Consider the following 9,062-nt stretch of genomic DNA (forward strand, 5'->3'; position numbering starts at 1 on the left):
GTAAATTTAACACTGGCAACATTATTCCCAAACCAAGGGACATAATCAGTTATCTATTTGCCAATTATACCATATAATTAACAGACACATATTCATTTTAACCTGCCCTTTGCGTACGGTTAACTGAAAATATAACATGCCTTGTTGTACTTATTTGGCAATGGAAACAAGTTGCAAACGTTTAATTTTGGGTTATTGCTTTTATATTCAAATAGCTCGTCTTTGTTCTACAGCGCATGACTGTGTTATCGGTATACAGCAAAGAAGTCTCAGATAATGCTATTGGTATGAATTTGTCTAAGACTTGCAATGGGATGTTAGGTATATAAAGACCAATCTCTAGTTATTGTTTTTATGAATGAGTTCAGTCTTCTGTTAAAGGCCTAACTGGGGTTGTGGACGAAGAACAGCAATCGAAGCTTTGTGCCTTTGCTTCAATGTAAACAAGTACATGTATATGGCAAGCCGTTGTGGAATTTATTCCCTATTTATTAATATTAAAAAATCATTTATTTAATATTAAAAAATCAACATCAATGTAACCTTAGCATTTAATATAAGGCAAATCAATCATTATCTGTCAAACGCTTTAATGATGATTATTGGACAAGGGTTTTTATTTCATGAACAATTCATCGTATCCCTTCATTTTCTTTTCATTTACTTTAGTTGGTGGACATGAAAAACAAAGTTAAATATACAATGACTTTTTCAAGGTTAATAAACAGGCTATTATTGGATAAATTCAGTAAAGATTAATATAGGATTTCTTCATTTCCGAACTGATAAAACACATTTTGTTTAGTACTACAGATATCGTAGGTTTAATTACAGCGTAACACCTCTCGGGCTTCATCGTTGTAAAGTAACACAATATGTCTACTTTATCACTTTAATGATTTTCGACATTTCAAATCAAGGAATGATCGATTTTCTTCTATTAATTGCTTCTCCATTGACTTGTTGCATATCGTAATAAATGGTGCTTAGTCTAGTGAACATTAATCTCTTAAAAGTATTCTCTAAATTAAAATACTGTTGTTTTTTTTTTTATTATTTCTGGTACTGCTGTATAAGTAAGTAAATAAGTACATTTTATTTAGAGTCGGCATATATATACATAATAACAGACAAAACATGAGCTCTGGTGAACTATTTAACCGACTGTCACATAAAAATCATGCAGCATCATGCAAATACTACCAAATAAAAATGAAAAAAATATGCAATATAAAAAATCTATTTGATTTGTGAGCCTCCAGAGTCAAAGTTCATGTGGCAAGCGCCTCTATGTGCATTGAAACAAATCAGCAAATCACTTGAAGACCATAAAATATAACAGACTAAAAGCATAAAAACAATAAATAAATAAATATAAGCACTAGCATTTAATGGCAGATATATTCAATAAATGCATAAAAGCAGAGCAAAAGGCCATTATAAATATATACAGTGAAACCTGATAAAACCGAACCCTGAATAAACCGGAAACCTGTCTAATCCAAACTTGTTCTGAAGACCAATCATATCACATTGTATGCATTGTGAACCTGTTGAAACCGAATACCTGCAAAAACCGAACAAAATCTCAAGTCCCGAAAGGGTTCGGTTTAGTCAGGTTTTACTATAATATAATCTTCCCGAAAACAAAGCAATCTAAGGCAGCAACCATTTGATTTTCTGGGGGGGGGGGGGGGGGGGCTATGGTTTTTTTTTCTGTGCAAACTTTTTTTTTCGCCTTCGGCGAAGAACAATCTATTTTTTTAGCGACAAACAGAAGACAATTTTTTTCTTTCAATTTTAGCATTACATATAGTGGCAGCTGAGGGTGAAACAAACAATTTTTTTTACTCAGGGTCCAAAACAAATTATTTTTTTCACCAAAACCTGGAAACAAACTTTTTTTTCCAAAAAAAACCATAGCCCCCCCCCCCCCCAGAAAATCAAATGGTTGCTGCCTAAGTTTGATTGTAAGGAATCCTGAAATTGTTTTTCAGATCTGAACAATTTGAAATAGCTAAATGGATAAATAAACGTTTTGTTATGTTTAATTTCAATCTTGTTTCGTTGTTAGGCAATTGTTATGTACATAAATCTTAAAATCTCCGCCTATTCGAGGTAGTTTCATAAGCCTGATAACACTAAGTCAAAGGTAAATCATTTCAGAACTTTTGTTTGGGATTTAATTGTTTTTCCCAGTAAACAGGAGACTTTATCATTTGAAGTATATACGTCAATAGTTTCTCAATAAAGTTATCGAACCTGAGTCATAATAGTGAAACCTGCAAAAAACTGTCTTGGCAAGGTCTTTCTGTCATTAAAAAAAACTGTCTTAACTTTCAAAGTCTTTCTGTCCATCTGTACTTATACTTATCATAGTGCATTTTGAACCTCAATTAAAAAATAACCTTTATTACAACTTTACTTTTATCTGCTCCAAAAGAGGACCTTTTTATATCGGTTTTACTTTATATTAAACTTTAAGATAAGTTATTATCATTGTTTTAACATTATGGGACCAGCATTTGGATTCAACATACTCGGAATATTTCTTCTTATTACTGCAAGTACAATGTACATCACTGAGGGTCTAGATTGTGTATACAGACCGAATAGTATGGGGGTACAAGAATAAAGGGGGATAAAATAAAGATAGTGGCTATAATATACATGTATGATGAGATAAAAACGATGTATAATCATTGATAAAAATGGTAAAAATTCGAATAGTACAGAAATGAAGAATTCTCATACAGACTTCAAAAGACATCTATCAAATTAGCATATAGAGTTCATAACATGATCTTGAACAGTAGCGCTATTAATTATATATATTGTATATTATACTTCACAATGTTCCCTAGATTGTAATAAAATGGTTCATTTCACTTACAACTCAGCCAACTAAACAATATTCTTCAGATTAATTAGACGTTAAGAATTATTTCCAATTTCAATATAAAAATAATATCAGATTATGTCGTATCTTAGAAATAAATGATTTGGTTGGCCAACATTATGAATTATACTCATCTGTATCATTGATATAAAATACAACTAATGTATAGATTATGAGGCGATAAATGAGCTCATTATAGTCAGATATTTAGACGGTTGTAATGCACCTCAGTTTCGCACTTTTTCGAGACAGCACGATTACCGATTTGTCGTTCTGAAGTTTGTTTCAAATACAAGGCGTCATTGCTGCAGATGTTCAGATCTCACACGTCTGCGGATTAGGAACATACCGTTAAACATAGTACAACGGCATTTCATAGTATTACAATTTGTAAAACAATTTCTTGACTCAAGCTAACGAATGTACTATCGAATGTATTCATTTTTTCACTTAAAACCGCTATAAGTTGAGCTGAACTAGCGATGCATAACTAGGGAACAAAGATAAATTAACGCACGTGGACATCTAAATTAATTTGTAAAACAAATTTGTAAAACTCTAAAACAAATTTCTTGACTCAAGCTACAATGTAACGAGTGCACTATCGAATGTGTTATTTTTCACTAAAAACCGCTAAATTGACCTATACGCATGTTAAAATATAAATTGAATTTGTTAATTTAAGGAATGACTGTAATATTTGTTCTGTCTATGAAGAAATAACATAAAAAATGTGGTGCTCACGGAATAACCCGCGTATCGTGTTATCTAAAGTGTGCACCACATTTTTATGTCATTTCAAATAGACATAAAAAAAATTAACAGTCACTCCATGTAATTCAATTCTAAATTTCATTTTCAGCCGGAGTAAATCATAAAAAAAACGTTGACGACGTCACGGTCAAATGACACGTGTCTATGAGCATATAGATGATCCGGACCATATGAGTATTTGGACCATACGCGTATGGTCATGACCATGTGGGTATATACTCATATGGTCCGACCGTACGCGTATGGTCGGGGTAATTAACACTCTGCCTAAGAATACAAAAAATAAAAAACTGACACCGTTTACGTACTGTTTGTGTTTAAGGTGGTATGGGAGTCTAAATTAAATTGATAGAATGTGTTCATACGTTTAGCTACAGATTATGACCAAATGACACATTTTGAATGGATTATACAGGACAAAAAACAGCATTATGTGATTTAAAGCGAATTGTAAAATAAAATACGAGAAAATAGCTTTTAGAAAATGCTTTGAGAATATGATAGATAGATACGCGGGTTATTCCGTGAGCACCACATTTTTTATGTTATTTCTTCATAGACAGAACAAATATTACAGTCATTCCTTAAATTAACAAATTCAATTTATATTTTAACATGCGTATAGGTCAATTTAGCGGTTTTTAGTGAAAAATAACACATTCGATAGTGCACTCGTTACATTGTAGCTTGAGTCAAGAAAAAAGATAGGGTAACCGTGCGTGAAAAATAACACATTCGATAGTGCACTCGTTACATTGTAGCTTGAGTCAAAATAAAAGATAGGGTAACCGTGCGTTTATTCAGGCTAGAATTCAAATATTAAAAATCCATGTAGATTCCTTCAGAAAATGCACTATTTCAGAGCTACCTCCCCTTAAAATGCCAATTTAAAACAATATTAATAATCAAGCTATCATAATTCACACTTGTAAAAATATTAATATCTATAAGTTTTAATCTTAAAAATGTGTTCTTTTAACCAGTTACATTTTGAATCTTCACGGATGCTAAAGGAATGGGTACCAGTTAAATATACATTAATGTTCAAACATTGGTATCAGTTATATTAAATATTCAAGTACGCTGTACGACTGCATACAAGTTATATAGCAGAGTCGACTGATGAATGAAGTCCCCTATGTACACTTAGTATTGCATGTTTATCATAGTGCCATGGCGGTCGAGTTACACCAAACTTTCTGGTCAGGCCGGGTATTATGAAATCACAGAAAATTCAAGAACAAAATAATCCAATAATCTGTAGTCTTGTTGTCAAAGAAATATACAAGTAAATTCACTAATCTATTTATTAAAATTCCATTCCAGGACACTATTTACATTATATATACAGTTTACAAAATGTATAGTTCAAACATTCATTAGCACATTACTTTCACACGGTATCATAAACGGCACTCTGTATAAATTCGGCAACAGTGTCCAATACTGTTCACTCATAAAAACCACGCATAGTGTCCAATACTATGCGGACAAAACCACGCAACAGTGTCCAATACTGTGCGGACAAAACCACGCATCAGTGTCCAATACTGAGCGGAACCACGCAACAGCGTCCAATACTGTGCGGACAAAACCACGCATCAGTGTCCAATACTGAGCGGAACCACGCAACAGCGTCCAATACTGTGCGGACAAAACCACGCATCAGTGTCCAATACTGAGCGGAACCACGCAACAGCGTCCAATACTGTGCGGACAAAACCACGCATCAGTGTCCAATACTGAGCGGAACCACGCAACAGCGTCCAATACTGTGCGGACAAAACCACGCATCAGTGTCCAATACTGAGCGGAACCACGCAACAGCGTCCAATACTGTGCGGACAAAACCACGCATCAGTGTCCAATACTGAGCGGAACCACGCAACAGCGTCCAATACTGTGCGGACAAACAATAAAGAAATAATAATAATTCCAAAGCTATCAGTAATCTGCTAAGATGTATCTAAAAATGTTATGTAGTGCGCCTAGAATAACAAAAATCCTTTTTAAATAACTTTTCACATTGTATTGTTCTTAAATGTCTTGCCTTCCATCCTCCTAAACACTAAAACAGAGAGCTCTTATATACCTATGATCTCCAAATATTCTCCAACTGACCTAAATATTCTCCAAATATTCTCCAATTGACCTAAATAATCTCCAAATATTCTCCAATTCTTTGTTTACAAAAATAAAACATATAAATCAAACAAAAGTATTTACTATGTGACCTTGGAGAACATGCAATGTTAATCTCGTATAGCAGGATAGCCATTTGACTTAATGACTTTAACAGACGATAATCAAAACGTTAATATGACAAAATTAATTACAGTGGACATAAAATAACACTTGTACAATAGTAAAAAAGAGAAGATGTGGTATGATCATGATGATTGACAATGAGATAAGTATAACTCTTCGCCAAAGACTAAATAACATAGACATTTCTAACAATAGGTTACGATACTACGGCCTTCAACAATGAAAAACAACCCATATTGCATTGCAAGCTATATAAGGGCCAGACACCACAAATGTGAAACAGTTCAAACGAGAACAATAACATTGACATTCGTCCTGCATGCTTGACTTAGAAAAATTAATGTGGGCAAATATAAGTGAAATACAGTAAAACCTGACTAAACCGAACCCTTTCAGGACTTGAGATTTTGTTCGGTTTTGGCAGGTATTCGGTTTCAACAGGTTCACAATGCATAAAATGTGATATGATTGGTCTTCAGAACAAGTTTGGATTAGACAGGTTTCCGGTTTATTCAGGGTTCTGCTTTATCAGGTTTCACTGTACTAACATAAAGACAAATGTAAACCAAAACAGAGAAAGAATCGATTCATTCCACCTGCTTCTTTTGAAACTAGTAACTTAATTGTGCTATCAAAGTTGATGATACCAACCATTACAACAAATGTAGATAATAAACATTAGAGAAGATCTCAGATGGAACGGCATTGGAGGTCTTCAACTAATTCATTATTGGGTGTTTAAGTTTACAGGTAGTGAATTTATTATTATTTACGATTAAAAAGTAAGCTTCTAACGTCTTCATCGATAATAATATTAGCAGAAAGATAAACTGACAATAAAATTAATTAATCACATGTTGATAACGTTATTTAATAAACATTATAGAGCAAATTATCTAGATTAAAAGGCCCTAATTATTTTTATATCAATATGAACATACTCATGATCGTTTTTATATGAATTATGCACTGTTGACCTTGGAACTGTCTTTTATTAACATTAGTTTGTGTTTATATAAAACTTGAAACAGCAATTAATCCGACTTATTTTTCTTTTATTTTTTCAGTAATAGAAAACATGAATCTCTTTATCAAAAATAAATAAACTGTATCCACTAACAATGGAAATCCCCTGTGTGTGACAATTAAATAAATATTATTTTTATTAAAAACTTTAAAAAAAAATCAGATACATATTTTGTTTGAATTGATTAAATTTTACAAATACAAAATTTGATTATGTCGTCACATTTTCTGACCTCTGAGTTTCCATGTAAAAAGACGACAATGCCTGGTAACTTCACATAGAAAAAACACCTGCTTTGCAGATCATTTAAATAGAAGTACAATTAAATGGATAAATACAAATGTATGGTCCGAGATCACAATTAATTCGTAGTGCATTTCTTTTAGAACATAAATGAAAATTAAAAAAATCCCACCTGCGCTTTCTCAATGAAATTTTTACAGTGTAATACTTTTGGGACAAATTATATCAAAATTATAGAAAACTTCATCGGCTCTAACTCAAAATATGGACAATTTTATGCTTAGGGCGTCTTGAAATCTTTTGACAGCTTCCGAAGTGCTAATTTTTAACCTTTTTCAGCTGGACCAAATCACTACTTTCCTTTAAAATTCTGGACTCAAATATTTTTAAAGTGTAATTGCACCCCCCTACTTGCAATTTACGGCATAAAACATGGGGAAATAAATTTGGAAGGGGTATAAAAAATATTGGCAAGTAAACCACTGTCAACGCTAGGGACTATATTTGTAGAATCTATATATACCAAGCTTCTATTAGATTCTTTAGTTTAAGATGCATGTATTGATTTCTTTTATTGCATGGTTGGTATTGGCTTTGAACTAGCTAAAGAACTCTCATATCTGTACTCCTAGATCTGTTCTTAGTTTCTTTTAGTTGTTGGAATGTACAAGTACCCTGCCACGTCCTCTGTGTTTTTGTTAAAAAAAAATTATTTGTATCCATCTAATGAGTTAAGACTTTTTCAACTGTTTTATATAGTTTGTTCATATGTTGTACTGTTACACCCCTGTATTCGGTAAGGGGAGGGTTGAGATCCCGCTAACATGTTTAACCCCTTCCACATTCTATATGTGTTTGCCTATCCAAAGTCAGGAGCCTGTAATTCATTGGTTGTCGTTTGTTTCTGTGTTATGTACAGTTATTTGTACATGAATTGGACCGTTAGTTTTCTCATTTGAATTGTTTTGCATTTATGATTTCGGGGCCTTTTATAGCTGAATATGCGATATGGGCTTTACTCATGGTTGAAGTCCGTACCGTACCTATACATGTAGTTGTTCATTTCTGTGTCATTTGGTCTCGTATGAAGATTTGTTTCATTAGAAATCAGAACACTTCTTCTCTATATTTAGATCTAGCAAAACTTTTTCAATTCAAATATATCCTCAACAAGGTATTTGGTTTTTTTATATGTAGTAGTACGTAGTCAAACGGTCTACACTTGGTGTTCCTCGGTTATTGTTTGACAATAAAGGTGTACATGTAACAGTTGGTTGGTCGGGAACTTTTGACTATTGTTGCCTGGTAATAACGGTATATTAGTAAGACGTAGAAAAGAATGGTTTGCAAATATCATCATCTACGTATTGATCCCTGAGAAGTTATTACAAGCGTTCCTGGTGCAATTGCATTAAGATGAACATATTGTCAGATAACAAGATATGTCTAATATTATTCCCATGATTGCAGTTACATGGATGATTAACTCAAAAATCGTGAACAGATAAATAAAGTCTGCGTGGATAGAGACTATTAAAATATAAAATGTATAATACATCACACCAAGACATTTTACATTTGCACGCTTTTCTGCATTGTTTAAATTTACATGTTTTCTGAATTAAATATTAGAGCATTTAGCATTATGAAATGAAATTCAGTCTAGAAAGATCATGATGAACTAGTACTTAAAAAAATAAGCTTTGACGAAGTGCACTTTTAAGTAAAATCTAGGAACAGTAAAATGACATGTTTAACCTCGCCACATTATTTATGTATGTGCCTGTCCCAAGTCAGGAGCCTGTAATTTCAGTGGTTTTCGTTTGTTTATGCGATACATATGTGTTTTTC

The sequence above is a fragment of the Mytilus edulis genome, chromosome 11 (assembly GCF_963676685.1).
Source record: "Mytilus edulis chromosome 11, xbMytEdul2.2, whole genome shotgun sequence".
Lineage (NCBI taxonomy): Eukaryota > Metazoa > Mollusca > Bivalvia > Mytilida > Mytilidae > Mytilus > Mytilus edulis.